Source organism: Schistocerca piceifrons, chromosome 3 (assembly GCF_021461385.2).
Source record: "Schistocerca piceifrons isolate TAMUIC-IGC-003096 chromosome 3, iqSchPice1.1, whole genome shotgun sequence".
Taxonomy (NCBI): domain Eukaryota; kingdom Metazoa; phylum Arthropoda; class Insecta; order Orthoptera; family Acrididae; genus Schistocerca; species Schistocerca piceifrons.
Genome location: NC_060140.1, coordinates 12,972,929 through 12,995,697, shown reverse-complemented (window position 1 = coordinate 12,995,697; position 22,769 = coordinate 12,972,929). Strand labels below are relative to the sequence as shown.

General features: G+C 38.4%; 1 pseudogene; it reads left to right on the top strand.

Annotated features, from left to right (window-relative positions):
• LOC124787726 overlaps positions 1-21,349 on the top strand; it is a 57,630-nt pseudogene extending 36,281 nt beyond the window's left edge.
• The last annotated feature ends 1,420 nt before the right edge of the window (positions 21,350-22,769 follow it).

Below are 22,769 nucleotides of genomic sequence, written 5' to 3'. Positions count from 1 at the left end.
GAAGATTTCTGCAAAGTTTTTCTTCCTTTTTAGTGTACCAACATTTCACTGTGTGGTAATTGCCTGGTACTGTTTAACGGGTGTTTTAACTGTTGCTTGCCATGATTGGGGCAGCAGTGAGAAGAAAGAAGTAACAACATGCAGGTAAGATACATTACAGCAAATGTAACTCTATAGATAGAAAGAAAATTTCTGCTTAACAAGTCATAGCAAACATAAGAGCAAAATAGAACGAAAAACAACAGTGATAGAACCTGTGTTTTTGTGTAAAATTGGATTTAATTTTTTATTTAGTATTCAGTCTGATTAATGCCCATTGGTCAACAATACATTTCAGCCCTAGAATTTGGTTCTGCAAGGTCCACCAGATAACCATATATGGCTGTTGTAACTCCTTTATTGGACTTCAGAAGTTTTCCAGCAACAAATCTTTTTTTTTTCTTTTTTTTTCTTTTTAAAAGAGAAGCTAAAATGCAGAAAACATCATAAAGGAAACACTCACAGAAAAGCATCAGTGTCCTTGAAACAATGGAAACTCCAGTAGGAATATCAACAATGTTGGAAAAGACAGATTACTACTTACTGGTGAAGGCTGTGGCTGAAAGCTTTATGTAAGTGTCTTTTAATTCTGCCCATCTGCAGCCTAAGGTATCTTCTTTATGGTAAGTAACAGTCTGTCTTTTCCTTCATTATTCATTAGTGTTCTTTGTTTTTGTTGCTGTTTAGCAAGCATCATGTGGTATATAAGGGATGCGAATAGCGTCAGATGTTGAATCATCACTCTGGAGGATATGAAGGTGCTGCATATTGGTGTGAGACAGCACTATCTGATGAGAGTTTGAAAGAAACCTCATTGTGGATGTCCATTTGGTCGCCTGGTTAAACCTTGCAACATCTGTATTTTTGGAGTATTTGGATCTGATAGTGGCCTGATGTTGGAAAGTAAGGGCATACTCAAAATCAATGTTCCAGTTGACTACATCAGACCACTACAAGGGAGCATCACTGTGTAGTGTACTGAGTACATTGTAACCTGTTCACGTCTGTGACTGCCATCTGAGAACAAGTACAGTAAACTCTCGTGCAGCTACACTTTTGGCTAGCTAGATTGACACTTGACAAGTTTCAATTTGCATGCACCTGGAGCCAAGCATTTGCTGGTGTTTTTTGGCAATCTAGTGCTAATCAGTGCACTGGTGCGTGTCAAAAGTCCAAGTATTGTCAATTCGTGCGTGTGTTGGTTGAAGCACTAGTGTGTTTCTTATTCGTATTGCATGGTTTCATGCCACTGCCATCTATTGGAACTCCTTGTAAGTACAGTACATACAGTATTGTTCTATGCAGCGCAACGTAGTCCTGTCGAAACTGACAATTAGAGTGCGCCGCCTAACACTTTCCACTTGTTGTCAGTACATCAAAGCTGGTGAGCCACCCACAAAAGTTGCTGCAGAGTAGGAGTACAATTACTAATCGGAAGACAAATCGATCAGGAATTGAAAAATTTTGTTCCATCCAAGCATTGGGCAGCGCAGTGAAATCTTGAAAAACAATGAGAAAAGATGCACATCCTCAGTTAGAAGAGGCATTATTTTTGTGGCACGAATAAATAAGAGCCAAAGGTGTGTCAGTTTCAGGTCCTCTACTTTGTCAAAATGAGCTGATGAGCTGATTGAAGGAAAGAAGCAAGAATTCCTCGGAAGTAATGGCCGGCAGGATCGTTTCAAGAAGCGGCATGGCATTCATGAAATTGCCATCAGTGCCAAATCATTATCTTGGGATGAAGCTGCTACGCTGATTTTAAGAAGAAACTGCACACAATCATTGACAAAGGAGGTTATACTGGCAATCAACTTTACAAATGTGATGAAACTGGGTTGAATTACAAAATGCTGCCAACGAAAACCCTTGCCTCTAAAGAAGAAGAAATGGCTTCCGGATACAAAAATATCAAAGAAAGATTTACTGTCCTCGCTTGCAGTAATGCCACTGGCAATCATAAACTGTGTCTTACTTTAATTGGCAAATCCAAAACACCAAGAGCATTTAGACACCAACCAACCAGTTTGCCACTGAGGTACACGAATCAGTCTTAAGGCATGTATGAACAGTGCCATCTTCAGAGAGTGGTTCCAGGCAGAGTTTGTTCCAGCTGTAGTAAATTACATGGAAGGAAATGGACTTCCTCGAAAAGCGCTACTTCTTGTGGACAATGCTCCTTATCACCCAGGTGATCTGCAAGATGGGGATATCAAAGTTGTATTTCTCCCACAAAATGTCACATCTCTATGTCAACCGATGGACCAAGGTATTCTTGAGGCGATGGAAAAACATTACAGACGCAAGATGCTAGGTGATTGATGCTGCAGATGATTTTGTGGAAGCTCTTAAAAAATCGATGTTTTAAGTGTCATTCATTGATTGCTGAAGCTTGGAGTCTAATTCCTCCACGTCCTCTTGTTGGGTCTTGGAAAAAACTCTTAGATCGTAAGGCAACCTAAGTGGTGGGAAGGAGGAGGCAACACCAAAACTCAAGCTGACATAAATTTGGTGAATTTACTGGAGAAGCTGGTTGTAAAGACACACACTTCGAAGACATTGAAGAGTGGATGGAAAATGGCATTTTTTCATGTGCCTGAGGATGAAATCGTCCAAATTGTGACCGATCATAAAGTGTCAGAAGACTATGTTTCTGACGATGAATCAGAGAAAAATATTCCTCACATATTCTGTTACGAAGTGATCCAAACTGCCCTGGAGTACATCAGCCAACAGGAGGAGACGATTTATCCTGAAATAGTTTGATTTCAACGTTGGAGTTGTATTGTTGCAGCAATAGTTTCTCAAGCAAAAAAACAAAAAAAAGACATTTGTGACTTCGTTACCAAAAAATAAACTCTAATGAAGCATCCTAGAACTTCTATGTCCATAACTTAAAAAGTTTTTTTTTTTTTACTTTTCTTGAAAGTTCCTCTAGACAGACTTTTCGTTCCTTTGAGTAATCTCTAGATTTGTTTCATAATTTTGTTCAGTAGTTTATTTTTTATTCAAAAGAGTAGGTAATAAAATTAAAACTCCTGTTTTTTCCTGCTGCCAAATAAGGGAGATTTTTTTCTGTAAGAATGCAAAATAAACGAGCTTTGTTATACAGCATTTAAGAACTTTGAGTTTTCAATCATAGTTTGGTGCCTTTTTAACATGTCAACACAATTTTTTCAGTAAAAAAGTGCAGGGTTATTTGCAACCATATCAGTAACGTTTTACATACCCTACGCACGTTTTACGATCGTATTTCGCAATATTGATGCAATTTGGAGTGTTCACATGTGAAAACAGGGGGACTTTGATTTATCTGAAATTTTCGTTATCAGAACCGGCCACCGTCCCGATCATTTCGGATAAACAGGAGTTCACTGTAATAGACTCCTTGCAACATGCTGTGTCATACAGCTAGGAGCAGCCAGACTGTGGAATTGCCGTCCTGCGCATAGGCTGCCATTAACACCCAAGCAAATGACTGCATGTGAAGTGGTGCCATGATCAAGAAGTACGGACTGCTAATGAATGGCGTCACATTATGTTCACTAATGAGTCCCAGTCCTGCACTGCTCCAAATGACTATCGTGGAGAAGTTTGACAGTGACCCGGGGAGATGGGGAGAGGTCCCATTCTTCCACATTTGGGGGGGGGGGGGGGTCACAAAGCAGTTCCATGGTGTGGGGAGCCATTGGGTATGACTTCAGGTCACGGCTTGTAATGGCCGAGGGAACTCTGATGGTACAGCAGTGTGTAATAGTATTGTGGTGCTATTTTTCAACAGGCCAGTGCTTGTCCACATGTAGTATGTGTCTCTTTAAATTGTCTGCGTGATGTTGATATACTCCTGTGGCCAGCAAAATCCCCATATCTGTCCCCGATAGAACATTATGGGACCAACATGGCGTCAACTCCATCCCACTGCCTGTATCCATGATTGCAATGTCCAGTTACAACAGTTGTGGATCACCTTTCTCAGGAGGGTATGCAGCAGCTTTACGACATCCTCCCGCACTGTCCAGGCGAGACAGGGTGCATTGCTGTATTGATAAGTGGGCTCAAACGGATAAGTTCTGTATAAATTTGACTCTGTTTTGTTATCACTGAAATAACATCACATACGCTCTAAATTCGCTATGTTTCAATTTGTTTTCTCCCTACCTTCTGAGTGTCTCACTTTTTTTCAAGCAGTGTAATTTAAGACAGACATAAGAATATGAAAATGGGATGGCATATCACATTGCTATTCAACTATGCCCCTAAGAAAATTGTAAGATGATGGAGAAGAGCAGGTGCACTATTACACTGACTAGAACGTAAACTTAAAGATAGAATTATATTGTGTAACCTATACCGATGACATAATACTAATTGACAAAAACATCACTGATGTGCTAAAGCAATTTGAAATATTAAGGGAGCAAGCTAGGAAAATTGGACTACTAATTTCACCTGGAGAAAAAATTCTTGGATGATACCAAAATGGCACTGGGTGAACTTATATAGGCAATGACATAGTATTCGGTGTTAAAGAGTTTAAATAGTTAGGTGAAAAAGACCACTGAACATCATAATGAAAAGAAGGCCATAGAATCCAGACTTCAGAAAATACAAACTGTCTCTCAGTTAACTAAAAGTATTTTTCCTGGAACTCTAAAATCTAACATTGTACAACAGTGATCAAATTAGAATTTCTTTATGCATGAGAGAGACTCTTTGTCCAACACAAGACATGAAAACAGCAAACTGAATTAGAAGAATGTAAAATTGTAGTAAAAATCTTAGGTCCAAGAATAAAAGATGGAATACATTACACAGAACCCAGTGTGAAATCTCCAGGCAAATTCCTAAAAACTCTTGTTACAATGTGTCTCCAAAGAATCCAACTTGTGGGACGTACAGAAAGAATGTATCCAAACCGGCAGCTCATTGGATTCCCACATACTTGAAAAATAAGAACCAACTGATGAAAACAAACAGGAAGAGACCTTAAGGAATTGGAATCACCACATTTACAGTATTCTGATGTAGTGATGAGTCACACAGAGTGCAGTTTCACAGTAGCTTGATCGATGCTTGTACTTGTGTATGTAGTATATGGAAGTGTGTACAGCGTCTCTTCTGGTGTACTCACGATATGCTAATTTAGTGGCCGAGCAGTAAACCGGATCCCTACTTGGTTCCAGTGTGCTGTGCTAATTATTCTTCTTCACCTGACATTTATGCTTGGAGCTGCAAGAGAGGCCATTTTCCAGATAGTGCCACAAAAACAACAAATTCTCAGATATCAGTTTAACTTACACTCCTCAACATCATAGACAACATTTCACATTAATATGTTGCAGAACACTAGATTAGTGTTAAAATTGCCAGAGTAAACATTGTTCTCCATGTGACAGATTGTCACCCGACATCCAAAATCGATAAATTTTATATCTCTGCACAGAGAAGCAGCTGGTTGCTCATTGTCATCTGTGGTGCTAATCAATGGGTCGAGCTCGTTGCTGGCACAGCGCCACCTCAGAGTAAGTGGCCCCTCATCCCAGCAGGTGGCGATGTTTTAACACCCGTATAGCTCCCCAGACATACCGCGTCTGTGGATAACTCCGTCTCTGCACAGAACTTCACACATTTCCTACACAGTGGGCCCTCGTGTCTTTTACACACAATAAATCTTCAAACTTATTTCATTGGCTAAGTTAAATTTCGAGTGTGACATGCTATTTCGTAAAAAATAGTAAACGGTAAACATGGATGTTATTGTGACTCTTTCCTAAGGCAACATTTGTGTATTACACTTGTAGAAGTGCACTGCAACATAAAACAGTAGACCGTAAGTTCAAACAATGGAAACTCCAGGTTGGAATATCAGCAGTGTAGGAAAAGATAGAGTGCTAATTACCATAAAGATGGCACGTTAAAATGCAGACAGGCACAGTTAAGACACTTACACATAAGCTTTTGGCCACAACCTTCATCAGAAAAAGTAATAGAAATACACACCATTCATTCACACAAGCAAGCACACCTCACACACACATGACCGCCGACTCCGACAGCTCAGATCAGAATGCTAGTCTGTAAGTTTGCTACACAATAAAATAATTATTCTGAGCTACAAGAAAAATTGATTCAAAGAACTAAACTGCTTGAAGAGAAAAAAGGGAAGGTCCCTGAAGCAACATAGTTTCACGAGTGTGCATACCAGTGGTAAATTATGAGAGTCGCAACTCTCTGAAATGGATACAAAGGCCACCAGATTGCATTAGCTTTGTTTGTGTCTCGGATTGTTACCGTGAATGGTAGGAGCTATAAGAGATGTGAAGAGTGTAAGATGTTGAGTGATCCCTGTGAAGGGCACAAATGCCCTGTACTTCTGTGAGTCAGCATTATCAGCACGTAACAAAATTTGAAGGGGCCTAATTGTGTGTCTCCATTTGCCAGGCTGATTGAATTATGCAATATTCAGATTTGTGAGACATTCAGATGTGGTAGTGGCCCCATGTTGGACTGCTTGGGAACGTAAGGGCGGCGTGCTTGTCAGCAAGCTTCCGGTTGACCGTGTCTGACGAGCTCATGGGAGAATTGCTGTAATGTACGCCGAGCACATTGTAACCCTTTGACACCTGCACCTGTCATGTGATCAGCAGTGAGTCACATTCTGCAAGACCCACGATGACAGTTGTCAGTGAGTATGACAACGACATAGGGAGAGGGCGTGTGGGGCAGCATCGGATATGACTTCAGGTCACTCTGACAGCACAGCAGTATGTCATGGACATCCTACATCCTCATTTGCTACCTCCATGTCCAACGGAGTTACAAGAGACAGAGCAGTGAAAACATATCCAGTTGTTGACTCACAAAACGGTTTTGAGGTGTGACGCATGTAGTCTTAAGTGAATCATTCATACAAAAAGAAAAGAAGAAGAAGCTAAAGTCAGAATGTGAAAAAATTGGAGAATGGAATAGATATTTGAAGACTTCACACTTGAAACTCCCAGTTTTCCTATTGTGAAAGTGCCTTTGTGACCATATGCATTTCACTGACGATAAACTTTTTTTTCCCCCCCTGGGTCTTGGCTCCATATTTTTTCATCCAGTTGAGTCAGAATACTTGCATAATATTTGTGAGGTATTGTTTCAGTCTTGCAAGCTAATCTAAAATACAAATCCCTTTTGCATCCTAGAAAACAATGACCACTCTTTCTCTCCGATGAAGTCACCTTGGCTATTTTTGTGCAACTGCTGTTTCATTTCAGTCATCTCTCATCCACGGGAACAGATTGGTGCATAGAATCAGTTGTGTGTCAGATTGTCCCAAATTGTTTTTCACATTAGGTTGTAGTCAGGCTTCAACAGACATGCCACTCGCTTTCTGGTACGGCCACGGCATCAACTGTTTTGCACATCTTTTTAATTACTGATCTTGCAATATCACACTGTGTTCTTTCTCAGCATTTTCATATTTGATTGTAATTCTAGGAAGTTGTTCATGAGTCATCTTACAGAGACATATGCCACATATGAATTCAGCCAACCATTCCTTAACTGTTGACTATGAAGGAACTCCCCCCATGAACCATGGACCTTACTGTTGGTGGGGAGGCTTGCATGCCTCAGCGATACAGATGGCCGTACCGTAGGTGCAACCACAACGGAGGGGTATCTGTTGAGAGGCGAGACAAACATGTGGTTCCTGAAGAGGGGCAGCAGCCTTTTCAGTAGTTGCAGGGGCAAGCTTTCAGAGCCAGTAGCTCATACTTCAGGCAGAAGGGTTGAAGTGGAAGGAAGAGGGGTGAAGGATAGGTCTAGGAAAAAGGATAGATTTTGAGAAAGTTATCCAGAACTGCAGATCAAGTGTGACTTTCCAAATGGGATGAGAAGGAAAGACTGATTCCACATCTACATACATACTCCACTAGCCACCATATGGTGCATGGCAGAAGGTACCCTGTCTCACTACAATAGTCTGAATAAAATTACTTGATAGTTGACATCAATCACTTGCTGCAACAATGTTGCCACATTGGCTGCCAGCTACCGTTTGGTTACAGGTGACAACAAACAAGCGGCTCACTTCACAAATTATGTTAAATGTTTAACACAGAGCAATTTTTCTAGTGGCTGGTGCAAGGTATGTCAGAAATGTTGGATACTCTGTCGACTATTGATTTAAAGTGACCAGTGACTGAACTGGGGAAGACGACCCCTTTTGTATCCCTGACTGTAAACTTGTGTCCTAACCCAGCCGAGAAAATTGTGGTCAACAGTCTGCAGCAGTACTAATATCATGATCACTTTGTTCATGGCGATTAAAGCTAACCCTTAAGGGTAAACTCAAGACAACAAAAACTCAATTTCAGGGCTGAAAGCAAATTGAAATTTCTCCATGTCATTTGTTACCTGTAACTATCCTTACACTAGCTGCACATGCTGACATGTTAGAAACCAGTGAACTGTCCATGTGGGCACTTGGTCGTGGATTATAGATGACTGAGGCAGATTCCAAATGAAGAAATAATGACAGGAAGACAAATAAGACCAAATAGAACAGACAAAACAATAATGAAAAATGATGCAGCAAATTATTAAAAATAAAAAAAATATATATTTAAAGCAATTAATTGAATGAAAATAATAATCACACTGTTTTGGTTAGATTTAGAAATAAAAATTTTGCTACATTGATGAGATTCAAACCTACGACATGCTACACATTAGATTAATCTGCCAGCCATTGTGCTATGCCACAGCACTGCATGAAGTATTTATATATGTGAATGTAGTGACCCAGTTGCAACTATGAATTGCAACCTTAAAAATTTCAGTTTCACGCAGTGTAGTGAAAAGCTTATCTAATGTAAGATGATCTCTGTGAATATGGTAACTATATGTATGATACTGAATTACACCTTGTGCTGAGTTATTCGGTAGTGTTTGGTTAGTGCTATGAATGAAATGTGTGTCTTTCATTAGCATTGTTAATGTGTGTTGTTTTTGGTGTAGTTATCGCGTGTCATGAAATACATAATAAAAGTGTCGGGCTCATAATTCGGGATTCAAATACATCAAGAAAGAATGCTGAACCAGGAATTGGAAGTGACTGGCCAATTTTGGTGGAGTTTGGCAACAGCAGACAGTTCAAGTGTGACGCTGACTACTCTTATTGGCGTTTGAAGTGCCAACTATCAAGTAATTTTAATTCGACTGTAGTCAGTTCCTTTCCCGTTCCATCTGCCAATCGAGTGAGGAAAAAGTGAATGTCTATACGCCTCTCTATGAGTCCTAATTTGTCGTCTCTTATCTTCGTGGTCCTTATGCATAATGTATGTTGGTGCAAGCAGAATTGTTCTGCAGTCAGCACAGTGTTCCTCAAAATCCCTCCAGGGATTCCCATTTGAGTTCCAGAAACATCTCCATAATACTTGTATGTTGTTGTTTCAACCTACTGTTAACAAATCTAGTATCCTGCCTCTGAATTACCTCAATGTCTGCTTTAATTCGACCCCTTGTGGATCCCAGACACTCAAACTGTACTCAAGAAGAGATCACACTAGCATCCTATATGTGATGTCCATCACAGCTGAGCCACACTGTATTAAAATCCACCCAACAAACGAAAGATGATTATTCACCTTCCCTACCGTGACCCTCACAAGTTTGTTCCATTTCATATCACATTGCAATGTTATGTCCAGATATTGAAACAATGTGACTTCTTCATTCATGACACTACTAATGCTGGATTCTGGCATTATGGATTTGTTTTTCCAACTCATCTGCAGTAACTTATATTTTTCTACATTTAGGGTTAGCTGTCATTTATCACACCAACTGGGAACTTTGTCCAAGTCATCTTTTATCCTCCTAAATCACTCAACGATGACACCTTCCATACACCACAACATCATCAGCAAACAACCACAGATTACTGTCCACTTTGTCCATCAGGTCAGTTATGCACATAGAAAATATGAGTAATAGCGCTCCTATCACACATCTCTGGAACGATCCTAATGAGACCCTAGTCACTGATGGACACTCACCGTCGGGATAATGTAGTGGGTTCTATTACTTCAGAAGTCTTTGAGCCACTCACATGTCTGGGAACCTATTCCATTTGCTTGTACCTTTGTTAAAAGTCTGCAGTGAGGCACTATGTCAAATGCTTCTCGGAAATCAAGAAATATGGAATCTGGGTTTGTGAATTTTGTGATGGCAAAGTTAGAGGAGCAATGCATCTGCATTAAATTTTGCGTGAAACTCAAGAAAACCTTTACAGAGACACACCAAATGATGCAGGGAGCCTATAGCGATGAGTGCTTAAGCCATACTCGGTGTTACATATTATTCGCACGTTTTAAAAATATCTTTACAAAAGTCAAAAATGATCCTTGTTCAGGACGCTCTTAGATGTCCCCTGATGATGCTTGTGTCAGGAACGTCAACAAAATTGTGTGTGCCAGTCGAAGATTCACTGTCCGAGAGATTGTAGAAGAATGTAACATTTCAATTGGATCATGTTATGAAATGACACAGCATCTTGGAATGCATTGTGTTGCCGCCAAGTTCATTCCACGGCTCATGAATCAAGACCAAAAAAACTTTTTGGATCTCACAAATGAGAATGAGATGTTCCTTGCGAGAATAGTATGACCCCTGCAGACTTCTTTTTATTTCCAAAGTTGAAAAGGATGAAGTTTCCAATGGTAGATGAGATAGAAGAAAATTCGCAGATGGCACTTTATGCGACCCAGCAAGAGGTGTGTCAAGACCGCTCCTGGAAGTGGAAATGATATTGGGAGCAGTGTGTCAATTGTGGAGGAGAGTATTTCGAAGGAGACAATCCATAGTAACTAAAAGATAAGCATAGAAAATTTTGTGGACAAAGTTCTGGAATTTTTTGAACAGACGTCGTATGACAAAAGGGCATGCTGAGTTGCCCATGAGCGATGCTTTGTACTGATTTGTGGACATAAACTTATTGGTCTCTATGAAACTGATTAGATTCAAACCCAGAATATGTTCAAGAATTCTGCAGCAAACTGATGTTACAGGTATTGGTCTGTAATTTCGCGGGTCTGTTCTTTCGCCCTTCGTATATACAGGAGACGCCTCTGTATTTTTTCCCCAGTTGCTTAGGTCTTTCTGCTGGGTGAGAGATTCACAATAAATACAAGCTAAGTAAGGGTCCAGTGCCATATAGCACTCTTTGTAAAACCAAATTGAGATTCCATCTGCAACTGGCGACTTATTTGTTTTTAATTATTTAAGGTGTCAGAGATGCTTACGAGGGTGGTTTGAAAAGTTCTTGAAACAGAATAGAAAAAAAGTACTTGGTCACTGAAACTTTGTTGTTTTTCAATGTACCCTGCTTGTAGATTAATTCAATTGGTCCAACAGTGTTCCAATACCTTGATCCCATCTCGACAATGATTTTCCTCCAGGCCTGCAAAATAGTTGTCAACTCAGGCTATCAATTCTTCATTTAAGTGAATCTTCATCCACAAAGAAAAATTTTCAGTTTAGGGAAGAGGCACGTGTGGCAACAATTCATACCTTAGTTTGTGTAATTTTACCATGGCGATGGCACATGCGTGCGAGCGTGCATTGGCTTGATGCTAGATGACTTTCTTCCTTATTAAACCTGGCCTTTTTTGCATATCTTTTGTTGCAATTTGTCCAGAAGGTTAGCATAGTACTCTCCAGTAATTGTTTGCCCAGTGGGGAGATAATGTACAAACAGAATCCCCTTCTCATCCCAGAACACTGATGCCATGATCTTCCCCGCTGAAGGAATTTGGTGGTGCATCCCAGAACACTGACGCCATGTCCTTCCCCGCTGAAGGAGTTTGGCGGAGGAGATTCAGCATGTTTCCACTGCTTTGATTGTTGCTTTGTCTCTGGGGTATAGTAGTAAACCAAAGTTTCCTCGTGATCACAAACCAGCACAAAAGATCTTGTTTGTTTCTCCTAAAACAGGCCAAACATTGTTGTGATATGTCCATTCTCATGCGTTTTTGACCCAGCGTAAAGAGTCGCGGCACCCATCTTGTGAATACCTTTCAGATGACATCTGGCAAGCGTGAGCAATTTAATGCACTCTAAATTGGTGATCCTCCTTGATCATTATGCGCACTTTTGCAATGATTTCTAGAGTAGTGACACATCTTGGCTGACCTATTCATGGATGATCATCATCTAAGCTCTCCTGACCAAATTTAAATTCATTTATCCACTTGGCAACAGTTGAAGACAAAGGAGCAGAGTCCCCTGGTGTATTCTGGAAATCGGCATGAATGTCGTTCGCTTTCATACCTTTCTTTATGAAGTACTTAATCACTGCTTGAATCTCGACCCGACCCCCCCCCCCCCCCCCCCTCGTCTTTGCAGATCACTACACAGGAACAGCAACAGAGCCGTGTCACTGGCACAGCTCTCTTCCAAGAGCACTGACATGGCACGTGTTTACAGGTAACAGTCCAACGAATATCATGTGAACAACTTGTGCCAGCGCTGGCCTCTTGTGGTGATTGTTGTTAGGTGTCTTTGTGCTATTGTTAAATGACGGTATGTTTATATGATTCTCTTGCATGAATGATTTCTTAAATGTAAAATTTAAAACATTTATCTCCTACTGCCACACCAGACTGGTCAAGTGACTTGATGGAAACCTTTGACTCACTTAGTGATTTTACATAGGACAATAATTTCCCCTGCTTCTCAGCCAGATCTTTTGCTGAGGTATGACAGTGGTAGTAACCTTTCCTTGTTGCCATTTGGCATTCTCTTTTGAACCAAGAGTGCAGTAGCTTTTCCTTCCTCAGTATTTTCCGAATTTCATTGTTAAACCACAGTGGCTCTTTTGCATCCTTAATTCGTTTACTAGGTACAGACTTGTTGAGAGTGCTATTCACGATCTGTTTAAGCTTTGACCATAATCTCTCTACGTCCATCTTAATGGAAGTAAGTGATGTCAGTTCTGTCTAAGTGAGATGCTAACATCTGCTTATCTGCTCTTTCTGGCATGAACATTTTCCTAGCATTCTTGACTGATTTATTAATTTTTGTAACCTTAGTTGTTATGATGTTATCATGATTATTAATCCCCATCTCTATGCTGAAGTCATTGATGATATCTGGCCTGTTTGTAACTACAAGGTCTAAGATATTTCCATTGCATGTGGCGTGCCAAACTAGGTGCTCAAGACAATTTTCGAAAACCACATTCAAAAGTGCTTCACAAGATTGACTGCACCCCCTGCAATGAAGCCATAGGCTACCATCTATACTCAGTAGGCTAAATTCACCTCCAACTAGTATTGCATGATCTAGGTATTTACGTGCTACTGTCTGTAGACTTTCTTTGAATGGCTCCAAAACTGTCATAGCAGAACCGGGTGGCTGATTAAAACATCCATTAATTAACGTGATTTCACGTAGACTTGTTATACTTCACTGTCACAATCAGCTTTGACCTCAATAGAGACAATGGACACTCCCTCTCCTACAGTGTCTAACCTGCCTTTCCGATATATATTCCATTAATCACTAAATATGTCAGAGCTATCGACTCTGGGTTTCAGCCAGCTCTCAGTTGCTGAGAATAATTTGAGTGCGAGACATTCCTGGATGGCAGTAAATTCGGAAACTGTGTTACAAGTACTTTGACAACTGATAAAATTTTGACAATCTACACTGGAGTGAATTCAAAAGATAAACCTCAACCAACATTGAATGTATCTTGGTGATAAAGAGCCCAAATAAATAAATTGATGATTTTATTCCATTTCATCTGATTGAATGAAACACACACAGCATAACTACTCAGAAAACAACTATAGTGCTGATTACATTTACTATCATACATGTAGCACTCTGAGAACATTTCACCTTGTCATAGTAGTCCTGTGTTTTGGAACTAGGCAGTGCTTCATTTCACAAAGCGAAAGGAATGGCTTCTGTAAAAAAAAAAAAAAAAAAAAAAAAAGAAGAGGAAATAGTGGTTGCTGGTGTTTTTAACACTATCATTCAATTTAGTTCCTATTGTGAACTTTGCAGCTAGGATATGTAAATGCTCTGAGACTGCTATTGATAATATCTTTATGAACAAATCTAGGGGAAAAAAGTCATATCACAAAACCAATAGTAAATGGACTATCTGATCACGACGTGCAGCATCTTGTGTTAAATGTTGAAACTTATCAGGATAAAAAAATATTAAATCTGACTACAGGAGGATAATAAATAAGCCAGAAATTGAGGAATTCAGGAAATTTCTCAAAGACATGAACTGGAGAGATGTTTACCTGACTCAAATGGAAAATACAAAGCATTTATTAATAAAGTTACCTCTTCATTCGAAAATTGTTTTCATCTAAAGGTAACTCAAATCACACAGAAGTCAAAAGATAAACCATGGATTACACAAGGAATAAAGATATCATGTGGGGCAAAAAGGAGACTGTATCTACTATCTAGGAACATTTCTGATATTAGCATTGTAATGCATTACAAAGAATACTGCAAAATGTTGAATCAAGTAATCCAGGAATCGAAGTAGCTTTATTAAGAGAAAAAGATAATTGTATCGGGCAACAAAATAAGAACTGTATGGGATATAGTGAAGACAGAGAGAAGTGGGGCCAAAAAGGAAGTGGAACAGATAGTTCTAAAAGTAAATGAGACTTTGGTAACAAGTGCATGTAGTGTTGTAAATCTCTTAAGCAAGACTTAATTTTTGTTACTGACGGCTCGGGGTTATCAGGTTCGGTGAATGGTGCAATGGAGTATCTGGGACCAGTCTTTGAAGAACATCGTGTAGAACCTATTTGAGGAACTTTGAATTCCAACCATTGCTTCTCAGTATACTTACTCCTTAATGAAATTTGTTGCAAGTTATATATCTATATTTCCAACAAATAGCTCAATACATATTATCAATACTAGGAATAAGAACAATCTACATAAAGACCTAAAATCACTTATGTTGGTCCAAAAGGGGGTCCAATATTCAGGAACACATATTTTCAATAAATTACCAGCAACCATTAAAAACTTGGTTTCAGATAAAGCACAGTTTAAACAGAGTTTGAATGACTTTTTGATAGGCAATGCCTTCTACTCTATAGATGACTAACCTAACAGAGACTGTTAGGCCAGCTTAAGTAAAAATATGTTAGATTTAAGTTTTGACAGCACTTGGTTGCAACAGACAATATTAGGTATTTTGTGTATGATAAATTTATTAATAGTGCATAACAATGTTTCATTCTGACAGTGTATTAATTCTGTAAATATTAGCTTTTCCAGTTTACTGTATTGTATTCACCTATTTTGACAATCTCGTGACAAATGATCAGGGTAGTATTCATTATATTAAAATGTTTTGTGTTATACATTCTGACTTGTTCCACACCCTCGAGAATCATCTCATTTTTTCAGTGTATGTAACGAAAACTGAATCAAATCAAATCCAATAACCATCTCTCGTCATGTAATAACTTCACTTCTTCTTCTTCCCTTGTCGTCTCCTGTTTTTCCAGTACTCGTCCATCTCCTCCTCATAAATTCTATTCGTGTTGTTCTCAATCCCCTATTTCTTCTGCATCGAAAGCCTTTTATTTTTATTTATTTATTTTTTTTATCGAGGTGAGTCTTTACGGACTGCGTGGTAACAACCGACTTCACTCTAGTGCCAGGTCTTGTTCTTGCTCCAGCTTTGACTTCCTGCCAGTATCTTCTGAGCCCCTCCAAGAAGTGCCTTTTTATGCCCTTCAGATAATGGTCCTCACTGTCTTTCAGATGTTGATGCCATGTTAAAAACTTGGTAGTTGGTCACCAATCTTCTAAATTTGTTCCTTTCAGGAATTTCTCTCTGAGATACCAATCTGCTTAAGATCTTTTTCACATTCTTTGAACCATCTCGGCCTCGTTTTCTTACATAGGATGAAACTCCGTATTCTTTTTGTTATTCGATCACCGTCCATTTTCATGAGATGACCATAAAATAACAATCATTTCTTCGTAATGGATGCTGTGATAGGTTCTGTCTTGCTGCAGGAGTCCTCATTTGCTCTCATTCGCCATTGTCCATCGACCCATCTATTACCTTAGGATTTTCCTTAATATCCTACACTCACGCTTTTCCAGCCGCTCAGCTTGACCTTGCCTATTCGTGGTCAAAGTTTTGGATGCTTATAAGCCCTCAGGTTTTACAACTGTATTATAATGTTGGAACTTGGCCCATATACTCATAGACTTTTTGTTATAAGTATTCTTTGTCAGTTGGTATGCTTGGTCTAACTTCCTCATCCCGACAGTTGCTTCTTCTTTTAATCCATTCTCCTGGTGGATGACTTCACCGAGATACCTGAAATTCTTAACTCATCCGATTTTTTCCCAGGTTGGTTATCATCCATTCAGGTCCGTCACAGATGTTCGTCATACATTTTGTCTTTTGAATAGAGATCTGGAGTCTAACTTTTTTCAGCAATTTCTGACAGCCTATTTATCTTGTTGACTGCTGACTCTATGTTGTTAGCAAAAATGGCCAGGTCAGCTGCAAAATCTAAGCAGTCAATGCACACCCCTTTGTTCTTAGGACCAAGTCTGAACCACTCTTCATTTGTTTCTTCTTGGGCTAATAACTTTCTCCACTCTCGAATGACCTTTTCCAAGACACAATTGAAAAGGAGAGGGATAGTCCATCTCCTCGTCTTATGTCTGTTCTGATTGCAAAGGGTTCAGATACCTCACCCATAAATTTAATTTTTGACACTGTCTTAGCAAGAGTTTGTTTGATCAGCTTTCTTGATGTATTATCCACCCCAAACTTTTCCAAAATATTCATTAATGCCTGTCAGTCGATGGAGTCATATACTTTCTGAAAATCAACAAACAAGACCACATAGTTATTTCTTCCAATTTTTTTTGTACCTGATGATGTTCTTCAGGTTAAAGATCTGTTCTGCGCAAGAATCGCCCTTTCGGAAACAAGCTTGATAGTCCCCAGTCAGTTGGTTACAATAATCTTCTATTCTATTCTGTATCACTTTGGAGAGAATCTTATATGGAACAGATACTAATGAGGTACCCCTATAGTTATTGACATTCTATATATCACCTATTTTGTGTAGACGATGGATTAAAGCTGACTGCCATTCAGTTGGTATCATCCTAGCTCTCCAGATCTCCTCAAAAAGTTGGACTAGTATATCTAGAGTTTCATTATTTGCCAGCTTCAGTAGTTCCACCACTATTGAATCCTCTCCAGCTGCCTTATTATTCTTAAAGTTGTTGATGATATCTTTGGTCTCCTCTTTACTAGATGGAGATGAGGGGTAGTTTGTGGATTGGGGCACATACAGGGAATCTTTCTTTCGGTTTATCACAATTAAGTAGGTTTTCAAAGTAACGAGACATTATCTTGCAGTTTTCTTTGTTGGTCAGGCCAAGTGTGGTGTGCGTACTGTAAGACCTTCAGTACACACACCATCAGATTATTTGACTTGTTGCTCTAACGAAGTAAGCAAGTGTCAGCAATATGTCTCGTGGTCTTATCATGGTGTGTTTATCTTCTGCCATTAGGTCAGACGATAGAAATGCCAGTTGCACGCTTAGAGTAGCAGATTGACGGTGACCAACTTTAAACAGAACTTGATTAATTTTCACATACATTTATTAAAATAATAACAAATATAAAAATTACTTAACTTGGTTCTGGATGCTATTTACAATTGACAATCTGAAGTTCCTTTGGTATTGGTACGTTAATCTTATTCTCACATATATCTCGGATACTTGACAAAAGTGTCTATACATTTATCTTCATGGCTATGTACAGGAAAATGGTAATCTTATTAGGCGCAGACTGAATCTTGACTATGGACTGGTACAGACAATTGTAGAACTCGTACAGACTGGTACAGACTAATGCAGACTGGTACAGACTAATGCAGACTGGTACAGACTGGTGCAGACAAATGCAGACTGACTGATCGAAGGTCTTAACACTTGTTATAATACCTCGCACGTTCATGTATCACTGCGCGAGTGTGATGCGCGAGGAGAAAGTGTTCTATGTTAGCAGCAATCTCATTGGCTGCGTTACATATTAATATGCGGATCGGCGGAAGCAGAATTTGGTCCGTCTCTATGCCAGCGCCATCTCGTAGTGCGGAGATGGACGAGTGCTGCGCCTGCGCTGTTGTGCTTAGCGGGGCGCACTCTAGTGGGAAATTTGTGTACGCGCTGAATACGCAGAACTATGTACACAACACTGAGCTTTCCATTTTCGTCTCTAAAACAAAAACTAGGGGCTTGGTATCCTTTCAAATTCAATTTGAACGTCTGATAGAAGTCTCTGACATTGTTTATCTGGAAACGCTGATCGATCTGTTCTAACTGCTGTTTCTCTGCAATGGCTTAGCCCTTCGTAGAGTTCTGGCTGCATATTTTCGAACTTCATGGAATACATCAAAATCATCAGGTCTCCTGGTAGAGTTCCACTTTTTCCATGCACTTGCTGTTTGGGCCACCACCTCACCACAAACCTCATTCCACCATGTATGATTCCTCTTTTTAGCTGTCAGGATTGTAGTATTAGCTGCTTGTTGGATCATGGAGGCAATGTCTGCCCATTTATGGGATTCAACTGTCAGTTACTGGTGGCATTGTTCCAATATGTTTTGATTGATTTTGAGCTTCGCAATATCATATTTATGAATTTTATTTCCGGTTTTCACGGTCTTATTGAGAGGGATGAAATTAATTTTGATCTTGGAGAGGTGATGATCCTTTTAAATTCAGTATTTTATCTGTAAAAAGGTTTCTTTCTATTATTTCTGATTGTTTGATGTTGTTTCTTTCTTATTTCTGTAATCCATGCTATCATTGATTCCTTCTTCCAGAACTACTCATCCAGTAGACGTCTGTCAAAAAAGATTAATCTTCTTTTAGCCATTACTTCTGATATTTTCTCAAAATTTTTGTAGATCTCCTCATTACTTCTCATTTTCCAGCCATCTGTAGCTTGTATTGCAACCATTATGTTCTAATAATGCTCCTTTGAGGAACCTCTGTTCTGTCCAGCTTATAGTTCATCATTAGGCATCCTCATCCATATAAACATCCTGGTCTTACCACTGTGGGATAGTGTTTTAGTTTTGTTTTTTTAGTTGTACATCTCTTGTTGTAAATATCCTTTGTCAAACGATTTGCTCTCTCCAGTTTGCTGACTCTTGCATCTACTGTTAATTCTTCTAGTCCAATTTGTTGTACAGTTTGTCCAATATATTTAAATTTACTTACTAATGCTATTTTACATTTTTGTTTTTCTAAGAATGTTGATGCATTGTTTGAAATTGTCATCAATGTTGGTTTTTCGGCTGAAATTTTGGGACCAGCTCTCTTTGCTACTTCTTCCAAAAGATTTCTTCAATAACTGTCTGTCAGATTTTTTGAAAGTATATCAGAATCATCTGCAGAAGCCAGGCAGTTTACCTTAATTCCATTTGTTTTTCGTCCTAAAATTATTGGTTCAATTTTGTGATTTTTTTTTTCTCCAAATTCCAGATACTTTCTATTTTTTCTAGAATGCAGTGTTACAGTAAAGGTGATAAACTGTCCCCTTGTCTAACACCAGTTTTTATTTCAAATGGTTGAGATACTTCTCCCATAAATTTAGCTTCAGTCATCCTATTTGCTAGTGTTTTGAGGATTATGTTTGCTTTAACACAAAATTCTTTGATGATTTTACCTATAATTTCTTTGCCTATCAAATCAAATGTTTTCTTGAAACCAATACGTGATACTATTATAGGTTTGGTGATTAACAGTATGTGGAGAATTATCGATTTTCTAATAAACATCTGTTCTGTGCAGGGTATTCTCTTTCTAGAGCTCCTTGAGATTCTCCCAGTTATTTGTCTAAAGTTTCTACAACTCTGTCCAGAGAATTTTTGATAATATTTTGTATACCACTGGCAGAAGTGAGGCATCTCTGCAATTGTTGACATTTTGTGTGTCCCCTTTTTTTCATAGCTGTGGATTAATGTTTTCCATAATCTCTTCAGCTTTCCAAATGTTCTCAAACAGCAGTTTTAGATCATTTGTGTGTTCTGACTATGTCAATAATTTTGCTGCAGTAGAGTCTTCATTTGTTGCTTTGAAGTTTTGGAATGATTTGATGGCTTCATGAATTTATTGCTCTGTTAGTGGAAAATCTTCCTCCAGATGTTGTGGGACTGCTATTATATATTGCTACAATGTGCTGTTATTATTGTTGTTGTTGTTGTTGTTGTTGTTGTTGTTGTTGTTTGGTTGCCTGTTCTTCAGCACTTTCTTTCTGTTACCCTTATCTATTTGCCGCCATTTTAGCCCATTTACCGGTATTTTCAGCTTGTTCTTCACTTATTTGGCCTTTTGGTGGCTCCTCTTGAAGAGATCTTATTCCTCAGCATTTAAAATTACATCATCTGCTGCTCTTTCGCAAATGAATTTCATCATGTCCAGTCTAGTTTTTTCATTCATTTAACCATACATCTTCCTTGACTCAAGATCCTGAATTTTTGTCCTTAATTCTTGAACAGTCTCATTTCTCTTCTTACGTTTTCCAGATGAATAAACTTTTGGTCCTCAAAGCTAAGATTAGTATCAGTTTTTTTATTTGTTTCTGCCTATGGCTGCTATATCTCTTTAGTTAGAATATTTTCTCTCTGTGTATTTGATTATAGTCTAAGTCTGAATATTTTTATAAGTACATTTATTGCTGTAGCAATGAGTAAAATAAATTGTATTGCACTGCCTGTAGCATGTAGCACCATTTTCACCGTTAGTCCTCTTGCTGTACAAAAAGTAGCTTTGATGATTACTTAATGCAAGTACTTTGTAAGAGCTGTGGAATGGTTAGTATCTGTTTATATTTTCCTGATTAATTCAAGCTCGTCAATGCACATACTGTGTTAAGGAATTTACTGTGTTTTAAATATAAGCAGTGGATCTATTGGGGTAGTCTTTTTGGTAGAAATATGTCAAGGTGAACAAAACGGGAGATGGTGAAGGAAGAGAGGGAAAAGATCAACATTTGCTTCTCATCAGCAATATAACTGAGTTGCAACATTCAGTGAAAATTATCTGTGACAGGAAGTTGTCAGAAATACATTTTTTGAAGAAACTTTATGTTTGTATAAGCATTTATTAAATTTAAAAAGTTGGATTTCATCTGTTAATACAAAAGATAATGTTTTGCATTGCAGGCATGATGAACCTGTCAAAGATGAAGAATCGGCCAATGATTCTTATTGGAGGATAACAGTATGTATAACTTAAACTTGAGATTCTTGAAAATAAAGCTAGTCAGTATTTCTTAACAGTACTGATTTAAATACATGTAAAAGATCGCTGTTACCTAAATGAAAGTTGACGAGGAAAGTCTTAGTGGACATTTGTATAAAATTGTCATAGGTGTTATTTACAAGAAGAGTAAATAGTTTCAATAGGAATGTGGTGAGACATTTAACAAATGTCATGACCACACATTAATAGGACCTTATAACACTACCATTATGATATTAGTATGCTTTTACGTAAATAACAGAAACCCTGTCTCTATGTTGCCACGTATAACCCTCTTACTAAAATTTAGTTTAGTTTCCAAATAAAATGCACTATGGAAGGATAGTCCTGTTTATAGGAAAAGATAATCAATAGAGTTATCCTTCTTACTCGATTTACCGTGTGTTACGTCTAATGGATAAGTAAATTGGACTATTCACTTCTTTTCCTAAGATCTTACCCAGTGGCTAGATAGAAACACAGTATGAATAATAATATACTGAAGCTAGGACAACTCATTTCCAAGTTCATTTAGTGGTTTAAAACATGTACTTAATGGTCACCAACCTATCCTGGCAATGAAATAGTGAAGTATTGGAGAAGCAGAAATGTGAATTTTGCCTACTTTCTTGCTACTGTTTAGTTTGGCTCTTCAAATAAATTACCCCACTTAAACAATTTTGGGCTACATCTTTATGTATTATGTTTTTAAAAAAGAAAAAGCCCAGTAGATAACTTCAAGGAAGGTAAAAAAAATTAGCCGGGGTGGGGGGGACAACCTTTAGAAAAGCACTTTCCATAATCAAGAAACTTAAATACTTAGATACTAAAGCATACACTTTTTAACTGAACATTTCACTTATAGAAAACCTCTTTCTTGGTGGAACTTACTTTCAAAAGCTATTATTCTTTGAATTAGCCACCTAACAGGTTCTAGTAACTTGGCTTCACTCTGATTGAATTTTATGTTAGCAAACTATAACACTTTGGTATAGTTAAGAAAACATTTTTATTATTTACACTAAAGCAATATAAATGGTGCCTCTTTATTTTAACTTGGCACTTCACTCTGATTGAATTTTATGTAAGCAAACTATAACACTTTGCAATAGTTAAGAAAACATTTTTATTATTTACACTAAAGCAATATAAATGGTGCCTCTTTATATTAACTTGGCATTTCATAAGTCTGTAAAACAGGACACTCGGATTAATCAAACACCAGGAAGGATCCCTATACAGATGTATGATTAGGATGAAATGACAGGGTGAGCCAGTTTCCATAAAGTTCAAGAATGATTATTACAACACAGTTTAAATTAATGGTTCATGCTGTACAAAGGTAAAAATAGAAAAAAATCTTATCTGGTGGCTGTAGGCTTGGGTGTGGCGAACAG